General features: G+C 44.9%; 1 protein-coding gene across 1 annotated transcript in view; it reads left to right on the top strand.

Annotated features, from left to right (window-relative positions):
* The first annotated feature begins 2,538 nt into the window (after positions 1–2,538).
* Positions 2,539–25,057, top strand: part of LOC144495960 (myelin basic protein-like) — a 186,975-nt gene continuing 164,456 nt past the window's right edge. The window contains exon 1 of the mRNA XM_078216859.1: positions 2,539–2,712. The gene's annotated coding sequence lies outside the window, so the exon portion shown is untranslated. The remainder of the gene's footprint in view (positions 2,713–25,057) is intronic.

Below are 25,057 nucleotides of genomic sequence, written 5' to 3' on the forward strand. Positions count from 1 at the left end.
GAAACCCACGCAGATACGGGGAGAACATGCAAACTCCTCACAGTGACCCAACCCAGGAATCGAACCCGGGTCCCTGGCACTGTGAGGCAACCGTGCCGTCTTTTGAACCTGGACTTCCAGCATTACCCTACATTTCTGGATTAGTGGTCCAGGGACAATAGCACTGCTCCCCTTGCGAGAACAGACAGGGCTTCAGTTTAACCACTCCTTGGATAAATGGCACTCAGTGCAGGCATTATTTGCTCAAATTCCTGGAGTGGGACAACCTTCTGAGTCAGGAGTTAGAGTGCCACCCACTGACCCACAATGACAGATCAGAGAGATTTAGCCATCGACATTCAGAAATTACTCAAAGCAAGTGGGCTCGAGGTACAGAAAACACCTTTCAAAATTGATGGCCTTTATCAGAAAAATGACTGGACTTTGAGGAGGTGGAACCCACACTCAGTAACAGTCATACAAAGTTCTGGTTAGATTCCAGTCAGAGAGCTATGTACGGTTCTGGGCATCGTGACTCAGGAAGGGTAGACTGACCTTGGAAGGCATGTGCGCTACAGATTAACTGGGATGTTATTGAGGCTTATAGGGTTAAATTGTGAGGTTAGGTTGAGTAGACGTATTGCCTCAAGTATTGAAGATTAATTAATTGAGGGAGTTTGGGAGGATTAAAGCTGTAATTGCAGAGAAACTATTTCCTTTGGCAAGGTAGGGGAGAGTCCTGAACAAGGGGGCAGGCGAGACAGGGTGTTCAGGGGAGGTGTCAGAAAGCATTCCGTCACACAAAGGATGATGGGAATTTTGTAAATTACCCTAGTTTCCCATTCACACTTATATAATTATGAGGTGGCACGGTGGTTAGCGCTGCTGCTTCACAGCGCCAGGGACCCGGGTTCAATTCCCAGCTTGTGTCACTGTCTGTGCGGAGTTTGCACGTTCTCCCCGTGTCTGCGTGGGTTTCCTCCGGGTGCTCCGCTTTCCTGCCACAGTCTGAATGACGTGCTGGTTAGGTGCATTGACCCGAACAGGCGTCGGGGTGTGGCGACTAGGGGAATTTCACAGTAACTTAAATACAGTGTTAATGTAAGCCTTACTTGTGACTAATAAGTGGCACAGTGGTTAGCACTGCTGCATCACAGCGCCTGGGACGCAGGTACGATTCCCGACTTGGGTCACTGTCTGTGTGGAGTTTGCACATTCTCTCTGTGTCTGCGTGGGTTTCCTTCGGGTGCTCCGGTTTCCTCCCACATTCTGAAAGTTGTGCTGATTAGGTGCATTGACCCGAACAGTTGCGGGACTGTGGCGACTAGGGGAATTTCACAGTAACTTCATTGCAGTGTTAATGTAAGCCTTACTTGTGACACGAATAAATAAACATTTAACTTTAAATTAACTTTTACTTTATTATTCCCAAAGGGAATATGAATAGGCATCACAGTGCCTCAGTGTTTATCGCTGATGCCTCACACGCCACGGATCCCGGTTCGATTCCAGCCTTGGGTGACTGGCTGCATGGAGTTTGTACATTCTCCTCGTGTCTGCATGGGTTTCTTCCAGGTCTCCACAATGTGCAGGTTAGGTGGATTGGCCATGCTAAATTGCTCCTTAGTGTCCAAAGATGTTTAAATTAGGTGGATTGGCCATCCTAAATTGCCCCTTAGTGTTCAAAGATGTGTAAATTAGGTGGATTGGCCATGCTAAATTGCCCCTTAGTGTCCAAAGATGTTTAAATTAGGTGGATTGGCCATCCTAAATTGCCCCTTAGTGTCCAAAGATGTGTAAATTAGGTGGATTGGCCATGCTAAATTGCCCCTTAGTGTCCAAAGATGTTTAAATTAGGTGGATTGGCTATGCTAAATTGCCCCTTAGTTTCCAAAGATGCGCAGGTTTTTAAAAAAAGTTTATTTATTAGTGTCACAAGTCGGTTTACATTAACACCGCAATTAAGTTAGTGAAAATCCCCTAGTAGGGGGATTGGTCATGCCAAATTGCTGCTTAGCATCCAAAGATGTATAAATCAGGGGGCATTAGTGGGGTAAATATGTGGGGGTTACAGGGATAGGTGTGGGCTGGGTAAAATGCTTTGTCAGAGAGTCAGTGCAGAGTCGATGGGCTGAATGGCCTCCTTCTGCTCCATTCTATTTTAATCCATACCTCCCTTGGGACTGGGACGAGCAAGAAATCTCCCTCCTTAATTTTTCAGTCTAACACAAATAAACCTTCAACATTTAATTTCCCTGCAGTGAAGGTGCTTGTTTACTGATTGGGAATCAGCGTGTGTGTGATGATAATACATTTTTAAAAATCGGAGCAAAGATCGACAGAGCGTGTGCTGAAACTGAGAGAAGGATGGGGAGAATAAAAATGTGACAGGTTTGAATGGGAAGTTGTTGCTACACGTTTGCTGGGGAGAGGGGGAATGATGTTAGCTCTGTTCCCAGGTCTGCTCTCGGCTGTTTCCAATTGCTGATTGGGCTGCATTTCATTAAGTAATCTTCCCCCACCCAGTCTTTACAGTACCTTGATAGAGAGAGAGAGACAAAAACAGGAAGTGTACAGCATTCTCACAAGCCCAATGAAACTAGCTTGAGCCACTCCGTTGGTATTAACACTGTGCTGCTTCTGAGGACAATTTACTATTGAAATCGAGATTGAGAGAGAGAGAGAAAGAATCGGGGTGTTTGATGCATCGTTTCAAAGGGAAGGCGATTTCGGGTACGTGTGAGTAAAGGGGACATTCAGGTGGTGATGAACCTCCTCGCAAATACACCGTGGAAAAGGGGAGATGAGTAATCTTGGCGCACGCATACACAGCAGAGGACATCTCGGTTTGATTTTATTGAGAGTTGCTCCTGGCTCTGTTTATGAGTGTGTGTCTTACAAAGCAAAAGCATTGTGCAATGTATTGACACTGCAACCACCTCTATTTACAGAGCATTCAGTGCTTTGCAGGGGAAAGCCAGGACACTACAGTCTTCAGAATGGTCCATGTGTGTTGCATTGAGTGTGTGTGTTTTACAAAATTAATGTCAGCATTTGTTCTGGCCCTTTCTACACGGCAAGTGCGGTGCAGTTTCCGGTTACTGATATGGCGTTTCCAGTTTCAATTGAGTGATTCCTGCATGGGCTTGATTTTTCTCTCTCTCCTATTATCTGCAATTCCTTTCCTAAGATTCTACCTGTTTCCCTGCCTGTCATGTCCTTTAACCATCCTGTTCTCTCTCTCTCCTGTTATCTCCCTGCAATTCCTTTTCTCTGACAATACCTGCCTGTGGTGTTCTTTTTACTGTCCTGTTCTCTCTCTCTCTCCCCCCTCCCCCTATTATCTCTGCAATTGCTTTCCCAAGCCTCGAGCTGTTTTCCTGTCCATTGCGTCCTTTCACTATCCTGTGCATATATTTATGTGTCTTCTGAACTGGGCTTTCATTTGGGATTTTTTTTTCACTTCCCAAGAATGATGGGGTGCCGAAGGAGGTCATTCGGCCCATGGAGTCTGTGCTAGCTCTTTTTGAAAGAAGATTCCAATTAACTCCCCCCTCCCTCCCTCCCTCCCTCCGTTTCGGTCTACACCTCTGACTTCTCCACTTCCAAGCATTTATCCAATTCCCTTTGGAAAGTTAAGGTTGGATCTGCTCCCATTGCCCTTTCAGGGGGTGTGTTTACTTTTTTGTCATTCCTCTGGTTCTGCCAGTTGATTGAAAGCTCTCCTTGCTGACATTCTCCTCCCCCGCCAACCTTGCTTGAAGTGTAACGTGAACTTTGCAAGAGGGCAAAAGTTTCTTGTCTTGGGTGGGCCTTTGGAATTGTTGCTGCAGAGTTTAGATTTTATGACGCTATTGTCCATATTAATACATGATGCTGTGGCTACAGTACAGTGATGTAACCAACTTTCTTGAAGTGCTGGGAGCAACTCAGTTTGAAGCATTAATCTAGTTTGTTCTTGAAGGTGCCTTCATTTGTGTTGGAAAAATCTTGTGTGGGGGTGGGGGATGTGATTGGCATTTTCCTTACTGGAGGCCCCTATGAACTGTTACCATTGCTTGTGTAATATTGCTGAGGGACCTGGGTTTGATTCCTGGCTTGGGCTACTGTCTGTGTGGAGTTTGCACGTTCTCTCCGTGTCTGCATGGGTTTCCTCCAAAGATGTGCAGTTTAGGTGAATTGGCCATGCTAAATTGTCCTTTAGTGTGTCAGGGGAATTTGCAGAGTAAATACATGGGGTTGCAGGGATAGGGCCTGGCTGGGATAGTTGTTGGTGCAGGCTCAATGGGCCAAATGGCCACCTCCTGCACTGTAGGGATTCTATGTTGCCATGGAAAATTGGCACGTTGATGACCTCAGCCAGTTAAAGTCAACTTGCTAACCAATCGGCATCCTTTTCTCCTGTACCGTAAATTGTTGTGGTTGTTTGAAATTTGGCATTCTTGTGTTTGTCCTGATGAGTGCAAGATGAAAAACTTCAGCAATATGGTGTTACTCTTCAAAGAGAAGGAACCTTATTGGCTATAAGATGATTTTAAGAAGAGCGGGGAGGTGCAGGAAACTGGAGACGGTTTGACTGACTGTCAGGAAGGATCCAGTGAGGTAAAGGAGACTTTGAGATTCACTTCACAATTGATCTTGGAAGGCATTGTGTTGTGAGGATGAGTGTATCTACTAACCAATGGTGACACTTCCAAGCAGAATGAGCAACCATTCAGAGTCTAGGATTATATAAATTTGCATTGGACCTTGTGTGTTTTGCACCAATTGTGTTACAGGGTGTGGCTTGCTCGGAGTGGTAGAAACGTTTACGGGGAAAGTTCAGCTGCTGTTGAAATCTGCAAGTCTGACTAGCTCCCGGTGCAATGTTTTGGTTATCTAATGGAGGGTTTATTGCATTCTGAGTTAGGAAGATATAAATGAGCATTTCCTCGTGAGAAGACCAATATCGTCATTTTAACAGCTTGCCTGGTTAGATTTGGGAAATAATTAGTAGCTGAAATCTTGTACAGCCCGCAAAATGTAATTGATGCAGCTTATTACCAAAGCTGAATGTAGTTAGCAAGTCCTAACTCTCGGCAAATTAACATGCGAATTGACGAGTGCCCATCGAGGCTCGGGGTAGCATCCTTGCCACTGGCTGAGGAGAAAGTGGGTTTGCGTCCCATTCGTGGAGACTTGGGCGGCACATTGGTTAGCACTGCTCCCTCAGTGCCAAGGACCTGGGTTCGATTCCTGGCTTGGGTCACTGTCTGTGCGGAGTTTGTACATTCTCCCCATGTCTACATGGGTTTCCTCCGCGTGCTCCAGTTTCCTCCCACAGATTGAAAGAGGTGCTGGTTAGGTGCATTGACCCGAAAAGGCACCAGAGTGTGGGAACTAGGGGAACTTCACAGTAACTCCATTGCAGTGTTAATGTAAGCCTTACTTGTGACTAATAAATTCACTTTAACTTTTTTAAGCTTCTTGAGTGCTGTTGGAGCTCTACGCATTCAGGCAAGTGGGGAGTATTGCATCACACTCCTGACTTGTGCCTTGTAGATGGTGGACAGGCTTTGGGGAGTCAGGAGGCGAGTTACTTGCTGCAGTATTCCTAGCCACAGTGCCTATGTGGCGAGTCCAGTTGAGTTTCTGGTCTCAAGGATGTTGTAAGAGTTTTAACAACACCAGGTTAAAGTCCAACAGGTTTATTTGGTAGCAAATACCATTAGCTTTCGGAGCGCTGCTCCTTCGTCAGATGGAGTCCACTCCATTTGACGAAGGAGCAGCGCTCCGGAAGCTAATGGTATTTGCCACCAAATAAACCTGTTGGACTTTAACCTGGTGTTGTTAAAACTCTTACTATGTTCACCCCAGTCCAACGCCGGCATCTCCACCTCAAGGATGTTGACAATGAGGAATTCAGTGATGGTAACACCATTGAATGTCAAGAAGCAGTGGTCAATATGTGTCTCTCATTGGCTGTCAAGTGCTTGAGGATATCCTGAAGTGGTGAATGGCGCTTTATAAATGGAAGTTCTCACTAATGCTCTTAATGCCTGGCAGTGCAGTGTTGCACATGATCAAGCATGTTATGTTAATTTGAACACTGGAAATATCACCAGACGACAGTCTGAGAATAAGAGATCGACCCTTTTAAGACAGATGAGGGAAATTCATTTTCTCTCAAAAAGGGTCGATAATACATGGAATTATCTTCCCCCGGGAGCAGTGATGGCTGGGTCATTGAATTTATTCAAGGCAGACAGATTTTTAATCGATTATGGGGGGGGCCAGACGGCAATGTGATTTTGATTTGATTTATTATTGTCACATATATTAGTTTACCGTGAAAAGTATTGTTTCTTGCATGCCATACTGACAAAGCATTCCATTTATAGAGAAGGGAAGGAGAGAGTGCAGAATGTAGTATTACAGTCATAGCTAGGGTGTAGAGAAAGATCAACTTAATGCAAGGTAGGTCCATTCAAAAGTCTGACAGCAGCAGGGAAGAAGCTGTTCTTGAGTCGGTTGGTACATGACATCAGACTTTTGTATCTTTTTCCCGACCAAAGAAGGTGGAAGACAATGTCTGGGGTGCGTGGGGTCCTTGATTATGTTGGCTGTTTTTCCGAGGCAGCAGGAGGTGTAGACAGAGTCAGTCGATGGGAGGCTGGTTTGAGTGGTGGACGGGGCTTCATTCACGACCCTTTGTAGTTCCTTGCGGTCTTGGGCAGAGCAGGAGCCATACCAAGCTGTGATACATCCAGAAAGAATGCTTTCTGTGGTGCATCTGTAAAAGTTGGTGAGAGTCGTAGCAGACATGCCAAATTTCCTTATAGTCTTCTGAGAAAGTAGTGGAGTTCAGGCCACAACCAGATCGGCCATGATCTTATTGAATGGCAAGGCAGGCTCGGATGGGCTGAATGGCCTACTCCTGCTCCTTAAGTCCTATGTTCCAATATCATAAGCCATCCAATTGTTTGTCGTTCTGAAAGAACAATTATACCATCAGATTCTTGTGCAGTTTTAGGGTGTGTTTGAACTGAGTTTATAAAATACAGAAGATCAGGACCGCAGATATTGCCTGAGTTCCATTATACACCTTGCTAATTTTAATACGAAACACTCAAATCAGCATTCGAAAGAGAGAGGCTTTCATTGATACATTCATTACCTTCCGTGAACTTGGGGCATCCCAAAAAGCTAGATTTGTAGCGTAGTCACTGTAGGATTCATGACATGACAGTAAATTTATGCAAAGCAAGCTCCCACAAACCTCAACAAAATGACTACAACATCTGTTTTTAAGTCTTGGCTGAGGAATGAATATTGACCAAGGACACTGCTGTAAATGTCTATGAAATAGTGACCTTGGGATTTTTCGTACCTATCTGAAAGGGCAGACAGGGTCTTGGTTCAACATCTCCTCTGAAAGACGACACTTCTGATACGGCAGCGCTCTGTCACGAGTGCCGGCTTAGATTTTATGCTCAAGTATCTGGAGTAGATCTTGAATCCGTGGCCTTCTCACCCGATAAGCAGAGGTCCTACCAACGTGATACCTTTATTTAACAACAACTGCTGTAAATCCAGAGCAGACAAATGCATGTAGAAATGTAGCTGGATCAGAGGTAAAGTAGCTTACATAATTAAGTTTGAGTCTTCAGTAGGATTTAAAATGCATTGCCTTGCATCATTACGGGTGGCACAGTGGTTAGCACTGCTGCCTCACAGTGCCAGGGACCTGTGTTAGATTCTCGGTTTGGGTCAATGTCTGTGCGGAGTCTGCACGTTCTCCTTGTGTCTGTGTGGGTTTCCTCCGGGTGCTCCACTTTCCTCCCACGGTCCGAAAGACATGCAGGTTAGGTGCATTGGCCATGCTAAGTTCTCCCTCAGAGTACCTGAATAGGCGCTGAAGTGCGGCGACTGGAGAATTTTCACAGTAATTTCATTGCAGTGTTAATGTAAGCTTACTTGTGACACCAATAAATAAACATAATATTGTCCTTTGGCGTCCTAAGGTGTGTAGGTTAGGGGGATTAGCCATGGTAAATGCTTGGGGTTATGGGAATAGAGTGCGGCTTTGTCCTGGGTGAGATGCTCTGTCAGAGAGTCGGTGCAGACTCGATGGGCCAAATGGCCCCCTTCTGCACTGTCGGGATTCTATCATTAAATCCAGCTGTCAAAGTGTCACAACCCCCAGTATTTTGTTTCATTTCTATTACCTATATGTAGTTTCTCATGGACTTGCCTGTGCTAGCTTTATCCCTATCCTCCTGAGTGAGGTACAAGTCAGAAAAGATCGCCACTATTAGTTTTAAGTTTACATTGTTTATTTATTGGTATCACGAGTAAGCTTAAATTCACACTGCAATGAAGTTAGTGAAAATCCCCTAGTCGCCACACCCCGGTGCCTGTTCGGGTACACAGAGAATTTAGCATAGCCAATGCACCTAACCAGCGCATCTTTTGGACTGTAGGAGGAAACCAGAGCACTCGGAGGAAACCCACACAGACACGGGGAGAACGTGCAGACTCCACACAGACCGTGACCCAAGCCAGGAATTGAACCCGGGTCCCTGGCACTCTGAGGCTGCAGTGCTAACCACTGTGCCACCCCTTAGTAACAGTCCTGCTTCATGGGTGAGAAGGTCAGGGATTCCAGCTCTACTCCAGATACCTGAGCACAAAGTATAAAATTATGTTTGTTTATATCCTGTGAGGTAGAGATGAGTGGGATCAGATCATAGAATAGAATCGTAGAATCCCCACAGTGCAGAAGGAGGCCATTCGGCTTATCGAGTCTGCACCAACCACAATCCCACCCAGACCCTATTCCCGTAACCCCAGATATTTACCCTGCTGGTCCCCCTGACACTAAGGTCAATTTAGCATAGCCAATCCACCGACCCCGCACATCTTTGGACTGTGAAGGAAACCAGAGCACCCGGAGGAAACCCACACAGACATGGGGAGAACATGCAAACTCCACACGCACAATGTCTGTGACCCAAGCCGGGAATCGAACCCGGGTCCCTGGCGCTGTGAGGCAGCAGTGCTAACCACTGTGCCACCCCAGTGATTTGTACATTCCAGTTTTATGTCCAGTCAGCGATTTAAGTGTCTATAAAAATCCCAGAAATAGGCAAAATTTTAAAAAGCAATAAATCTCCCAAATCTTGGCAGTCACATTAATCTGGTACATGGCTTTTTTTTATTACAGTTGTGCTTGCCCATATTTTAGTTGGGTATAAGCCAACACAATGCCAGCGTCTGTGCATCTCCTGGGTCACCATTTATGAGATGTGTAAGTTGAAAAGTTTCACAGTGTAAATTTCACCCATGCATGATTTCCTGTTGTTTGTTCATTGTTGCCAAATCACATTTGCTTCCAAGGTTGTAGTTTAACCTTGAGGTGCCTGACATGATCTGCCTACCTGTTCTGATGGATTACATTGCTGTAGTATTTACTATACACACCAATTAAGCGGGGAGTGGGGCAAAGCTCCAACTGTAAAGTTTTATCAGCATTAAGCAAAGATAAGCGTGCATGGTTAATGCTCCATTTTTTTAAATAAAGAGGAACACATTGCATTAGTGCTGCACCTTACGTGACCTCTGCGTGTCCTAAACTATTTTGTGTACTGTCGTCACTATTACAATCCAGGAAATGATGCAACTAATTCACATACAGCAAGCTCCCATAAACAACAATGTGATAATCTGATCAGTTTTTTATTAGTGGCTTTGGTTCCAATGTCGACCAGGAGTCTGGATGTGTTGGATCTTTTACATCCACCTGGGAGAGTAGAGGGAGGTCTATCCTAATGGCAAGCCCCTCTGGGGCCAATACATTCGCTCCTTATACTGGTGCGTCAGCCTAGATTGTGAGCAGGACTTGAACATACACCTTTCTGACCTGGGTCTGAGTCACATGCTCCCTCTTAAAGGGGATTTTCAGCCTCCAGTTGCGTGTTTAGTTGTACTGGTATCTGTGCCTTTGGCATTTCACTGCATTCTTTAATTAGTTCCATCCCTTGCTCATCCACATGCAGCCAACTCTAATGAGTCTGACAGATATAGCCACTTCCTCTTGGGAACTCCAATTCCAGTGTGGAGTGCTTTTGAGATGGTTTAATTTGGCATTTAACAACATGTATTTATATAATGCATTTAACATAGTAAAACTGTTTCACATGAGCATTCCTGGACATATCAGGGTGTAAGAGGAACCTGAGGGGGGGGGAGCCCTTGGTGGGGGTGGTCAAGTACTCAGCTGAATTCAGCCAGTACAGAGACCATGAAAGACAGCATGTAATGAAAGAGCAAAAAGAAGTTTATTGCTAATGCATGCATCAGGAGAAAAGATAGTCAGCAAGCACCGGCTACCCCTTCTGCCGTAACGGTACAAGTGTGAGATTGATATACTCTTCTGAACACTTTTATTTCCCGCCCAGCTTGTCACCCAAACTGGGGGGTCCAATTACAATATTACACATTATTACCTTAGCCAATAACGCTCTATACCTTTCAGCAGCATTAGGAGCTCATTAGTCCCTCACCCATTGGCCAAGATTTACAAAACACATTAAGAATACAGTTTAAGTTCATAATGCTTGGTTAAATTGTGGTTATACAGACAATACCTTTGCATATTGTGTTAGGCACAGGGTGAATCCTTATTCTATATATAAGACACCTTGTAATCTTTACCTTAACCTGGTCTAATTATTAAAGTAAATTTAAAATGAGGGGCTTTTATACTATAAAGTTTTATATTACCCTCCTTCATAGGGGATGATCAGACAGGTGACCAAAGCTTGGTCAGGTAGGTAGATTTGATTTATTATTGTCACATGTATTGGGATACCGTGAAAAGTATTGTTTCTTCCATGCTATACAGACAAAGCATACCTTTCATAGAGTACATAAGGGAGAAGGAAATGAGAGGGTGCAGAAAGTAGTGTTACAGTCATAGCTAGGGTGTAGAGAAAGATCAACTAAATATAAGGTAGGTCCATTCAAAAGTCTTTGGGCAGCAGGGAAGAAGCTGTTCTTGAGAATGTCGGTGCGTGATTTGATTTATTATTGTCACATGTATTGGGATACAGTGAAAGGTATTGTTTCTTGCGTGCTATACAGACAAAGCATGCTGTTCATAGAGTACCTAGAGGAGAAGGATAGGATGCAGAACTTTTGTATCTTTACCCGACGAAAGAAGGTGGAAGAGAGAATGTCCGGGGTGTGTGAGGTCCTTGCTTATGCTGGCTGCTTTGCCGAGGCAGCGGGAAGCGTAGACAATGGATGGGAGGCTGGTTTGCGTGATGGACTGGGCTACGTTCACTACCTTTTGTAGTTTCTTGCAGTCTTGGGCAGAGCAGGAGCTATACCAAGCTGTGATACAACCAGGAAGAATGCTTTCTATGGTGTACCTGTAAACGTTGGTGAGAGTCATGTGTGCTTCAACTAGAGTCTGACACTGGGGATAGCGATGGGTGCAGTTACCATGGGGGAAGGAGGACGCTATGTAAGCTATTCACTCTTTCTTGGAGCTTCCCCACGCGTGTGTCTCGTGGCAGGAGAATCTTTTGGGTCTTGGGTCCCGCTGCTATCAATGGGATTTCCCACCAACTGCACCCCATGTTGCCGGGAGACCCGCAGTGGGGGTGTGTCATCGGCAACATTAAAGGATCCCACTGGTGTGAACAGCCAGAAGATGCCAGTCAACGCGTTTCTTGGCGAGGCCTAAGGCTCGATATATTGTTTTACTTGGTCTGCTCTTGAATCCTGGTCGTTGTAAGTTGCTGCCCATTTCTCTCTGACTTGCTTGTGTCAGTAATGCAAATCCCTGCCTCTTCAGTTTAATTCCAGAGTTCAGGTTTGACTATTCCTTCACCTCTGTATGCACAGAACATAGTAAGAAGTCTAACAACACCAGGTTAAGGTCCAACAGGTTTATTTGGTCGCAAAAGCCACTAGCTTTCGGAACGCTGTTCCTTCGTCAGGTGGGTGGGAATTCTGATCACAAACAGGGCACAAAGACACAAACTCAATTTACATGAATAATGATTGGAATGTGAGTCTTTACAGCTAATCAAGTCTGAAAGGTACAGACAGTGTGAGTGGAGAGAGCATCAGGCACCAGTTTAAAAAGATGTGTATTGTTTCCAGACAGGAAAGTTAGTGAGATTTTGCAAGTCATGGGGGTTACTGATAGTGTGACACGAACCCAAGATCCCAGTTGAGGCCATCCTCATGTGTGCGGAGCTTGGCTATCAGTTTCTGCTCAGCGATTCTGCGTTGTCGTGTTTCGTGAAGGCCACCTTGGAGAACGCTTACCTGAAGGTCAGAGGCTGAATGCCCGTGACCACTGAAGTGCTCCCAACAGGAAGAGAACAGTCTTGCCTGGTGATTGTCGAGCGGTGTTCATTCATCCGCTCGACAATCACCAGGCAAGACTGTTCTTTTACACATCTTTTTAACCGGTGCCTAATGCTCTCTCCATTCACATTGTCTGTACCCTTAAGACTTGATGAACTGTAAAGACTCTCATTCCAATCATTATTCATGTAAATTGAGTTTGTGTCTTTGTGCCCTATTTGTGATCAGAACTCCCACCCACCTGACGAAGGAACAGCGTTCCGAAAGCTCGTGGCTTTTGGGACCAAATAAACCTGTTGGACTTTAACCTGGTGTTGTTAGACTTCTTACTGTGTTTACCCCAGTCCAACGCCGGCATCTCCACATCATGTACAGAACATTCCAGAGTTCAGGCAAGGACATGTTCATTTAAGCCCTATCCATTCCAGTCTGCTGTTGAAGCCAAAAAAAAACACATTTAAAACAGCATGAATCATGAGATTGTGGACTAACGCTGGAGTAAAATATGCAAATAACTACGTACGAGAATTTGGCTTCTCAGTCTGTTAATGAAAACAACCATATGTGTTTTGTTCTTAAATAAATCTCTTCCTCCCACTACCCCAGTCTGTAGCGTGAGTCTAAAGCTCACTTGCCTGTAACTTTCCAAAGCAACAACTTGGATGTCCTCCATTGGCTGCACGATTTGGGGGGGGGGGGGGGAGACACATTAGGCTGGATTTTGCACTCAATGGCAAATCTTCACAGACTGTGGAGTTTTGCACTGGAACTTGGAGTAATTGCAAGCCCCTTCCTACTCCACACCCTCTACAGGAGAGCTAGGACCTGTGAACAGGGCATTGTATATCCCCTTAACTAATCGGATTGTAGAATGAGCAGTGCTTAAACTAAGAAGTGTGAATTTGAATATCCAATACCAAATCATGTGCAGAAAGTGAAGTGGACAGGAGAAGGAAGAGTTTGGAAATAATTCCTTAAGTTTGTTTATATTTTGAATTTTCAATAATACAAAACCCAAGAGAATGAGAGTCCACATTTGTAAAAGTAGTTTCCAATGTCGGAGAGGTTGTTTAAAATTTATTTCTTGGCCACAACTAGGCTTGCATTGACACTGCAATGGAGTTACTGTGAAAATCCCCTCGTCGCCACACTCCGGCGCCTGTTCGGGTTCGCTGAGGGAGAATTTAGCATGACCAATGCACCTAACCAGCACATCTTTGGACTGTGGGAGGAAACCAGAGCACCCGGAGGAAACCCACGCAGACACAGGTAGAACGTGCAGACCCTGCACAGACAGTCACCCGAGGCTGGAATCGAACCAGGGTGCGTGGTGCTGTGAGGCAGCAGTGCTAACCACTATGCCACCCCTATTAATATGGTGAGCACTCAAAGCCTCACTACAGTTTTAGAACTACACAATATAGTATAAATGGCAGCAACAGCTACCTTGTGTAAATACTATTCTTCACACTTATAGATGTATCTATATTATTTTAGTCCTTGCTCTATTGTCCTTCCAACAGACAGTTGCCATTGACACTTGATGTGTTTATTTATCTCTTTACGGTAAGTGAGTGAACCCTTTCTTCAAGAAATTCATTTCACCCCAGTTTCTGACCAGCCCTTTCTCTAACTTCCAGCTCTAAAAATGTGCACCTCAATCTTCTTTGGAACAGCATAACCTTTGACTCAGAGTATTGCTATAGAGATATGTAATTATGTCCCATTCTATCTATCCATTTTGCTGCATGTTGTTCTGTCCATTGCTTTGTCCATCTGTCTATGTTCATCTCTGTTATGATTGGTGCATTGTATGATTGTGAATGTACCTTTACTTACTGCTGGCCAAATATTATATTCATAAAATGGCAACAAATCATATCAAAGTCGTCTTATTGAGAGAGACAAGTTGCTTGAGAGCATGACAAAGCACTGTTGGAAACACAGCCCAGTTTGCATAGTCATTTGAAGGAGGGAACTCGACTATTGTTGAAATAAGAGACTCGCTGCTGAAGCCGACTTCTTTCATATGGCTGGGTATCGAGCTATAACTATAATTTTACATTTGAGTTGATCAGGCCAGGATTTCATGCCAGGAGTGGTGGTGTGTATCGCTGTAATGTCTCCTCTGTATTTGAGTTAGGCATTGAATTGTTCTGGTGGATTTTCATCCAGCACATTGTGGAAAGGATGCTCATTGCGCTGCTCCATTTCCGAGGTGAATTTGAGCAAGGGGAGGAGTGCATTGAGGTGTATAAGGAAATTATTGCAGCTGCCGATTCACGTGTAGCAAACGTATCATCCTGTACACATTGGAAATATGCAAGGGGAAGGGGGTGAGGTGTCAATCGAAAATGGGATCTTGTGGAAACCTAGGAAAACGTCTATTTGTGCATATACAGTGTAGTTAAAACTGAACTCCCTTAACACTGCGCAAATGTGAAGAAAGTAAGTTTGATGAATACAGATTCAGAAAATGGTGGCACATTCAGATTACTATGGAATAATGACCTGGAACAAAGGAAATTACAGCACAGTAACAGGCCCTTCACCCCTCCAAGCCTACACCGACCATGCTGCCTGACTGAACTAAAACCCCTTGCCCTTCTGGGGACCATATCCCTCTACTCCCATCCTATTCATGTATTTGTCAAGACGCCCCTTAAAAGTCATTATCGTATCTGCTTCTGCTACCTCCCCCAGCAGCGAGTTCGAGACATCCACCACCATCTGTGTAAGAAAAAACTTGCCTCGTACATCTTTAAACCTTGCCCCTCGCACCTTAAACCTGCGCCCCCTCGTAATTGACTCTTCCACCCTGGGAGACAGCTTCTGACTATCCAATATGACATTGGCTTCCTTGAGCGGCACATTGCAAAACAATTCAATCATGCCAGACAAGCTCATGGATATGGCATTGTTGTCAAAATATGGTATAGTTTTTGTGAAGGTGAAGGAATCCTTCACCATGCATGTGGAGAGGGTCGTCTTGCTGACCAATCGGCACCCCTTTCCTCGTGCAGTATAAATTGTTGCTCTCTTTTGAAATTTGGCATTCTTGCATCTGTCCTGATGAGTGCAAGATGGAAAACTTTAACAGCCTGTCTCTTTTTTTTTCTCTCACAATACTCGTACACCAACAAATTGAAGCGAAAAAGATGAAGCAGACAAAGCAGAGGGTGGGGGAATTGGAAATCTTTTAGTTGCCGTCTTGGGTTTCCAGTTGAGCTGAACACTTGGACACAGCAGAAGAAATGTTGAGGATAATTTAATTGTATTTAAACAAAGCAATTCATATTACATCTGCAATAGCGCTTTCTTGTTTCAAAACATTGATCGAGGCACTTTTATATGAAACCTTTATGAGCACCCTGAGCAAGCAGTTCAGGAATGGTCAAATCTCAGCTGACTCGTGGATCACAGTAATTCTTAGTGCGTACAATTTGGTTCAAAGGATACTGAGTTTTTAATTGGGTGCTGGAACTTGGTGTGACCTTCCCTCTTCATTTAAAAAAAAATACAAACTTGCAGTGGAGTGTCAGGAAAATATAAAGTGTGAGCTCGTTACCAAGGTGGTGGTGAACTGCCTTTTTGCAGTCCAGGTGCTGAGGGTTCTCCTGTAGTGCTGTGAGGGAGCTCTATAACTTTGACCCAGCAACAGCAAAGAAATGTGGTGTGTGGTTCCCACCTGTGGTTTTTTTTTGGTATTTTCTAGGTGGCAGGTTTGCGACTTGGGGTTGGCATGTTTCTGAAGAGTATCTTGTAGGTGACACACATTGTGGACACAGTGGTGGATGGGCTGCCGATTTTTGGGGCTGCTCTTTGCTCATCATAAAGGTTTACAGCATGGAAACAGGCCCTTTGACCCAACTTGTCCGTACCGTCCAGTTTTTACCACTAAGCCAGTCCCAATTGCCCGCATTTGGCCCATATCCCTCTATATGAGGAAAGGCTGAGGGACTTGAGGCTGTTTTCGTTGGAGAGTAGAAAGTTAAGAGGTGACTTAGTCGAGGCATATAAGATCAGAGGATTAGATAGGGTGGACAGTGAGAGCCTTTTTCCTCAGATGGTGATAGCTAGCACGAGGGGACATAGCTTTAAAGTTGAGGGGTGATAGATATAGGACAGATGTCAGAGGTAGGTTCTTCACTCAGAGTAGTAAGGGCGTGGAATGCCCTGCCTGCAACAGTAGTGGACTCGCCAACATTAAAGGCATTTAAATGGTCATTGGATAAACATATGGATGATATTGGAATAGTGTAGGTTAGATTGGTTTCACAGGTCGGCGCAACATCAAGCGCCGAAGGGCCTGTACTGTGCTGTAATGTTCTATGTTCTATATCAATCCTACCTGTGTGACTGTCTAAATAAATGAACACAGTCATGTATTATTACATGTCTCGGATGTATTATTACATTTTATACTTCCCAGTTCACAAGGCACGTGATTTTCAAGCTCTTTGGAAATGATTTTCAACCGTTTAAGCAGAACAGTCAAAGAATGATGCTCCCTCGGTGTGTGGGACCATCATACCAGGAATGCTGAACCAAAAATTATGTTTCTTTGCTGCAATTCAAGGAAAACTTAATTTTTAATTTGATTTATTATTGTCACATGTATTAACATAGTGAAAAGTATTGTTTCTTGCGCGCTATACAGACAGAGCATACCGTACCTAGAGAAGGAAAGAGGAGTGTACAGAATGTAGTGTTACAGTCATAGCTAGGGTGTAGAGAAAGATCAACTTAGAGCGAGGTAGGTCCATTTCGAAAGTCTGACAGCAGCAGGGAAGAAGCTGTTCTTGAGTCGGTTGGTACGTGACCTCAGACTTTTGTATCTTTTTCCCGACGGAAGAAGGTGGAAGAGAGAATGTCCAGGGTGGGTGGGGACCTTAATTATGCTGGCTGCTTTTCCGAGGCAGCGGGAAGTGTAGATGGAGTCAGTGGATGAGAAGCTGGTTTGCGTGATGGATTGGGCTACATTCACAACCTTAATTCCTTCACCCCACCAGTAAATTGTACATGCTGGGGATGGTCAGACTTGCACAGGTTTACGTAGGGTGTACAATATCGAGGCAATCCAGTCCATGCCGGCATTTATGCTGTTCCACTTGAGCCTCCTTCAATCATTCCTCATTTAAATCTCTCATCATAATCCTCTATTCCTTTCTCCCTCAGATGCTTGCCTAGCTTCCTCCTCAATATTACTTGCATCGTTTGCTCCCTGCTCATTCTGTTCCAGTTTGCAGCATTGCAACATATTGCTCTCCTGGGCAATTGGGCATAGCTAATAAATACTGACCTTGCCTGTCACTCACATCCCATGAATGAATATGTTCTTTAAAAGTCAGCAATGTGCATTATTAATCTAACATCTTGTATACAATGGCAACCTTTGTACGTTACAAATAAATATGCTTTTTTTTGGGAAAGGAGTGACATTTTTAACACGGTGGCACAGTGGTTAGCACCGCTGCCTCAGTGCCAGGGACCCGGGTTCGACTCAGGCCTCAGTTCATTGATTGTGTGGAGTTTCCACATTCTCCCCGTGTCTGCATGGGTTTCCTTTGGGTGCTCTGGTTTCCCCTCACAGTCCAAAGATGTGCGGATTACGTGCATTGGCCGTGCTAAATTGCCCCCGAGTGTCCAAAGATTTGTAGATGAGCCGTGCTAAATGGGTTACTCGGAAAGGGCAGGGGGAACGGCCCTGGGTAAAATGCTCTGTTGGAGAGTTGGTGTAGATGGGCTGAATGGCCTCCTTCTACACGATGTGGAGATGCCGGCGTTGGACTTGGGTGAACACAGTAAGAAGTCTCACAACACCAGGTTAAAGTCCAACAGGTTTATTTGGTAGCAAATACCATAAGCTTTCGGAGCACTGCTCCTTCGTCAGATAGAGTGGAACATTTCCACTCTATCTGACGAAGGAGCAGTGCTCCGAAAGCTTATGGTATTTGCTACCAAATAAACCTGTTGGACTTTAACCTGGTGTTGTGAGACTTCTTACTCCTTCTACACAGCAGGGGTACTGTGAGAGCAGCCTGAGCTATCTCTGTTTCTTGTGATCAGTATCTAGACAGTAGCCGACATGGTCAGATGACAAATCCTTGGAGACCTGAGGCACGTGAGAAACCGGCCTGCTTTGGGTTACGATTTGGGGTGGGGGTGGGGAGGTTGCAAAATAGAAATTTGAGCTAAAGATACACAGCAGGGCTCTCCATTATCTGGGAGTGTTGATTATCCTGATTTGAAATGGTAAGCTGGACTTGCCCTCATTATCTCTCACATGCTGGTCTATTATGTATGTCCATCACTTTTTTTTTACGCCATTTGTTTCTGATATTGAATGCTGTTAATTTTTTACCGTTCTTTAAAAAGACCCACACTTTTGCAATGCTGATAGATACCATCACATGATTTTTAGCAAAAAATAACAGGCTCCTATTGCACTTCTAAAATTTAAGTTCCATAAATTTGAAATCTGTTTTAATATCCAAACATCAAACACGCGATCATCTTTTATAGTTCTGCTGATTTGATATGGTCCAAGATTCCATTGAGCAATTCATAGAATCCGTACAGTGCAGAAGGAGGCCACTCGGCCCGTTGAGTCTACGCCAACTCTCTGAAAGAGCATTCCACCAAGGCCCTCCCCACTGCCTTATCCCTGTAACCCTGCGCATTTAGCCCCCTAATCCACCTAACCTGGACATCTTAGCTTTAAGTTTTTAAATTTTATTTATTGGTCTGACAAGTAGGCTTACATTAACACAGCAACGAAGCTACTGTGAAAATCCCCTAGTCGCCACACTCCGGCGCCTGTTCGGGTACACTGAGGGAGAATTTAGCATGGCCAATGCACCTAACCTGCACGTCTTTCAGACTGTGGGAGGAAACCTGAGCATGTGGAGGAAACCCACACGGACACAGGAAGAGTGTGCAGACTCCGCACAGTTACCCAAGCCGGGAATTGAACCCAGGTCCCTGGTGTTAAGGCAGCAATGTTAACCGCTGTGCCACCATGCCAGCCATATCTAACAATTGCTCACTCCATAACAGCAGTAAAGTACTAAACTTTCCATTATGTTGTGATGGTTACCGGAACACTATGTGGCAATTGGCTGATATTTGGCCAATTCTACTTGCTAAATCATTTTTTAATAATGCCTCTTGCAACATAATGTGCAATTGAATGGACCTTTAATTTAAAACAAAAAGCAATACGTACAGTGTTCCAATGTCAACACTTTCCAAACTTGTGATCTCTGCCACCTGGAAGGACAAAAGCAGCAGCTATCATGGGAACACCACCACCCGCAACTTCCCCTGCGAGCCACACACTGTCCTCACTTTGGAAATATATCGGCCATTCCTTCAATGTCGCTGGGTCAAAATCCTGGAGCTCTATTTCCTGACGCACTGTGGGTGTACCTACACCACAGGCTGCAGTGGTTCCAGGAAATGGTTCACCATCACCTTCTCGAGGGCAATTGGGGATGAGCAATAAATGCTGGCATTGTCTGTGACACCCGTGCTTAGATCTTGAGAGATTGGCTTTTAACATCAACTTGGTGAAAAGGCTGATTTTTTTTAACGGCTGTGGGCTTATAACTGACCTTGAGTCTCGAACTTAGTGCCAGCTATGAGTCAGAAGGTTGTGGGTTCAAGTCCCACTCTGGAGCTGTGAGCTTAAGATCTCGGTGGACACCCACTGCACAGTTCTGAGAAGATGCTGTACAGTTGGAGTTGACTTTTGATGTTAAAGCCAGGGCTCTGTCTGCCTTCTCAGGATTGTATTTTTGAAGAAGAGCAGAAGGAAATACTCCTGGCAAATATTTAATTGCACATCCCTCAAAAGACTGAGGGGTGACCTGACCCAATCATGCAAGGGTTTTGATTGCATATTTGGGGGGTGGGGGAGGAGAGATGGGCGATTGGGGTGGGGGGGTGGCAAAAACTAAGGAGCCACGAATGTCACAGTCATTATTGAACACCGTACTGTGGCACAGTGGTTAGCACTGCAGCCTCACAGTGCCAAAGTTTAAAAAAGTTAAGTTTTTTTTATTAGTCACAAGTAAGGCTTACATTCGCACTGCAATGAAGTTACTGTGAAATTCCCCAAGTCGCCACACTGCAGTGCCTGTTCAGGTCAATGCACCCTAACCAGCACGTCTTTCAGAATGTGGGAGGAAACCGGAGCACCCGGAGGAAACCCAGGCAGACATGGGGAGAACATGCAAACTCCGCACAGACAGTGACCCAAGCCAGGAATCGAACCCGGGTCCCTGGCGCTGTGAGGCAGCAGTGCTAACCACTGTGCTACCGTGCCGCCCTGTGTCAGGGTCCGGGGTTCAATTTTGGCCTCTGGCGACTGTCTGTGTGGAGTCTGCATGGGTTTCCATCGGTTTCCTCTCGCACTCCAGAGGTATGTGGGTTAGGTGGATTGGCCATGCTAAATTGCCCCTTAGTGTCAGGGGGATTAGTAGGGTAGATATGTTGGATTACGGGAATAGGGCCTGGGTGGGAGTTTGGTCAGTGCAGACTCGATGGGCCAAATGGCCGCCTCCTGCACTGTGGGGATTCTATTCTATGAATAACTTTACCCAGATTTATGGAACTCGCTGCCACAAGTAGTTGAGACATAGTGTAGATAGATACATTTGAGGGGCAACTCAGTGAACACAAGAGAGAAAGGGATAGGAGGATAGGGTGACCAGTTAGATAAAGAAAGATGGATGGAGGCTTGTGTGGAGCATAAATACTAGCATGGACCAGTTGGGCAGAATGGCTTGTTTCTGTTGATCATCACATCACTTGTTTGTGGGAGCTTGCTGTGCACAAATTGCTGCTTTCCCTACATAACAGCAGTGACTGCACTTGGCTGTGAAGTATTCTTTGGGGGCTATGGAAGGTGCTATCTAAATGCAAAGTTTTCTTTTATATTTCTACCTGTCTCAGATCTTGTGGGTGAGCAGCCCGTTCTATATTAATAAACTCGCTGACCTGGTTTTTGAGCTGCCAGGAGTTGATTGCCCCACAAGTGTCGAGATAGCAGAGATGGGAGCTTTCAAACAAACCGTGCTGATTGGTTTCCCTCCTACTTTGAACGACGCTGATGATGAACCATTACATCTTGGCGATGACATCCCATCCTGTTGAGTTTATAATCATTGCCTGGACAAGGCTTGTCATGCAGCTGCTCTCTCTGATCTGGCTGCTGTTTAGCACAAGTCAAATGGCTTTTTTTTTAGTTGTTGGCGCATCCAAGTTGAACACAAGACCCCCCACTCATGCATACCCCAGAACAGAGTGGCAGTGTGGAGGCAGCAACTTCCTCACAGCGTCCCCGGACAGCCGGTGCTTTGTTCGATGTCTGCTAATTTATTACAAAATTGGTCATAGTCTGTGTTGAGTCTGATTTTATATTTTTGTCATTCATTTCAATGCGCAGTACTGACTACTTGTTTTACATGGCTGTGTGCAGAACAACTCGAGTGGCCTCCACACTACCTTCCAACGTAGCTTAGAGGAAACATCAGACACTGACAGAAACAGGTACAGCAAAATTAGGACGGCAAATGGAATGTCGTCATTTGTCGCAAGGGGAATGGAGGACGAAAGTAGGAATATTTTGGTACAGTTGTACAGGGAGTTGATGAGAGTGCGTGTATAGTTTTCTGGCCTCCTTATTTAAGGAAGGACATAATAGCATTAGAAACAGTACAGGGCAGGCGATGGCCTTGGGGTATTATCGCTCCATTATTAATCCAGAAACTCAGCTAATCTCCTGGGGCCCAGGTTCAAATCCCACCACGGCAGATGGTGGAAATTTGAATTCAATCAAAAATATCTGGAATTAAGAATCTACTTATGAGCATGAAACCGTTGTAGATTATCGGAAAAACACATAAAAAGTGAATTACGTTTTATCTTTTAACCAGAGTGTCAGCCCTGGCATAATTGGTCCCCAGCCTCGAATCAGAAGGTTGTAGTTCAAGTCCTGCTCCAGAGACTTGAGCACAAACATTTAGACTTGACACCCAGCGCAGTACTGAGGGTGTGCTGCACTGTTGGAGGGGACGTCAGATCCTCTCCAGTTGATGTCAAAGATCCCATGACAGTATATTGAAGAAGAACAGGGAATTCGCCATGGTTTCCTGGCTGATATTTATTTAGCCACATCAGGAAAAGCCGATTATCTGGTCGTCATATTTGTAGCAGCTACATGTGTGCAAACTGGCTGCCATTAGAGCAGCGAATACACCTCAAAAACATTTCATCATCTGAAAAGCACTATATAAACACACCCGCCAAAATCTTGCTGGCATTTACACTGGCAGAATCCTACGGTCCTGCCAACGCCTCACCCCACCCCAAGTTTACTCACTGTGATGGCTTGGTTCAACGGGTAACCTCTGACAACGGCGGGACCATAAGATCCCGCCCCACCGCCAGTGAGTGGCAAGCCATCTCCCACCGCCACCATACATCTTGGTTCCAATATAATTGATTGCTTGTTGCAAAGCTTTGAAACCTTTATTAACTATCCTTGAACATCTGTGTTTGCTGTAAAGAGACCCAGCAACAAGCCTTCAAGAACTGAACGGCCGATCCCTGTGCTTATTTAGTGGCTCTCCAATTCATTTTAAACAGGGAATTATTTGTGCAGACAACAATGGGAGATTTATGCAGGCACTTGATAACAGCTCGAGCACATGCGCTGGCTCAAAGCTTGATCAAACACAAAGACAGAAGATGAGTGCATTTATTGAAGCTGTAATTGGAGCAAAGCACTTGCAGTTACTCCTGGCAATTTGCAATTCGGCTACAAGAATGTAATGTGAGCATGTTTTTGATTTGATTTATTATTGTCAAATGTATTGGTGTATAGTGAAAAGGATTGTTTCTTGCGTGCTGTATAAAGCATATTGTTCATAGAGTACATAAGGGAGAATGAAAGGAGAGGGTGCAGAATATAGTGTTACAGTCATGGCTAGGGTGTAGAGAAAGATCAACTTAATATAAGGTAGGTCCATTCAAAAGTCTGACAGCAGCAGGGAAGAAGCTGTTCTTGAGTCGGTTGGTGCGTGACCTCAGACTTTTGTGTCTTTTTCCCGACGGAAGAAGGTGGAAGAGAGAATGTCGGGGGTGGGTGGGGTCCTCGGTTATGCTGGCTGCTTTCCCGAGGCAGCGGGAAGTGTAGACAGAGTCAATGGATGGGAAGCTGGTTTGCGTGATAGGATTGGGCTACATTCACAACCTTTTGTAGTTTCTGGGAAAGACTGCGTGATTCGAGAATCTGTTTTGACACAACTTTTGTCAAGTTGCAACTTTTTTGGCTGCGAATCACTGGCTGTTGTGGTCATTTTCATCGCAAAAATAGTTACATTTTTGAACGAACGATTAGTCATAAAAATGCTAATTGTAATCAAAAACATGTAAGAGATCATTATAAAAGAGCTTTAAGGGTTTTGAGAAAGGATTGCCACTCTCCCCTCCAATATTGTGCATTTGTTGCTCAAGGGATTGCAATGTAACTCGGTCTGTTTTTTTTCTAAGCCTCACTGACAAATGTATCAATTTTTATTCTCTGCCACATTCCTGCATAATTGGCTAATGATTCCTATAATTCAGCTCAAAGGAATCTGTCCATATTGAACCATGCTTTTAGCCATGTTCATGGTGCAAGTTATACTCTGACCTGACCCGACCCTCATCTCCTGTCCTGCGGATGAGATTGCGGATGTAATCATTGCGAGGAGTAGGATACTGCATTACAGCTGGTCCCTTGCTGCCCAACCCCATTCTGTCAGTGTATTGATTGACATGGCAGCAATTTTGCATCACACCCGACCACTGACTGCTCCTATTTGGGGCCTATTGACTCTGCGCGTCTGTAACCTGCTGTGAGGAGAGAAACACTGGCATCACATGATGCCAATCTACCACCTGGTTTCGGTGTCAGCAGAATTATAAGCAAAGTAATTCTAAAAATAAGTGGTATCTGGTGCAGTGCAGCAGTGCTGAAGGACAGAGCTGTGTAGCCACGTCCTCTACATTGATCAGTTAGTTATTCACTGACATGTTACACATTTTTTGAAGTGCTTTTTTTCTTTTAAATGTAGCGATCACCTTGATGGTTTGGATGTAAAGAGAGAACCTGCATTCTATACCACGTGGGATGTTCCTTCACACCTCTGGCAAAATGCTGAGAAAATTGCAAATCTCGGTCTAATGTACTGCACTGTCTACAGTTGTGTCTGTCTACACTTCCCGCTGCCTCGGCAAAGCAGCCAGCATAATTAAGGACCCCACGCACTCCACACATTCTCTCTCCTACCTGTGGCATGGTGGCACAGTGGTTAACACTGCTGCCTCACAGCACCAGGGACCCGGGTTCAATTCTGGCCTTGGATCACTGTCTGTGTGGAGTCTGCACGTTCTCCCCGTGTCTGCGTGGGTGTGCTCCGGTTTCCTCCCACAGTCCAAAGATGTGTGGGCTAGGTTGATTGCTCATGCTAAATTGACTCATAATGTAGGGTTAAAAGTGGGGTTACAGGAATAGGGCCTGGGTGGGATTGTGGTCGGTGCAGACTCAATGGGCTGAATGGCCTCCTGCACTGTAGGGATTCTATGATTCTTCCATCGGGAAAAAGATACAAAAGTCTGAGGTCACGTACCAACCAAGTCAAGAACAGCTTCTTCCCTGCTGCCA

This window comes from Mustelus asterias, chromosome 7 (assembly GCF_964213995.1).
Source record: "Mustelus asterias chromosome 7, sMusAst1.hap1.1, whole genome shotgun sequence".
Classification (NCBI taxonomy): domain Eukaryota; kingdom Metazoa; phylum Chordata; class Chondrichthyes; order Carcharhiniformes; family Triakidae; genus Mustelus; species Mustelus asterias.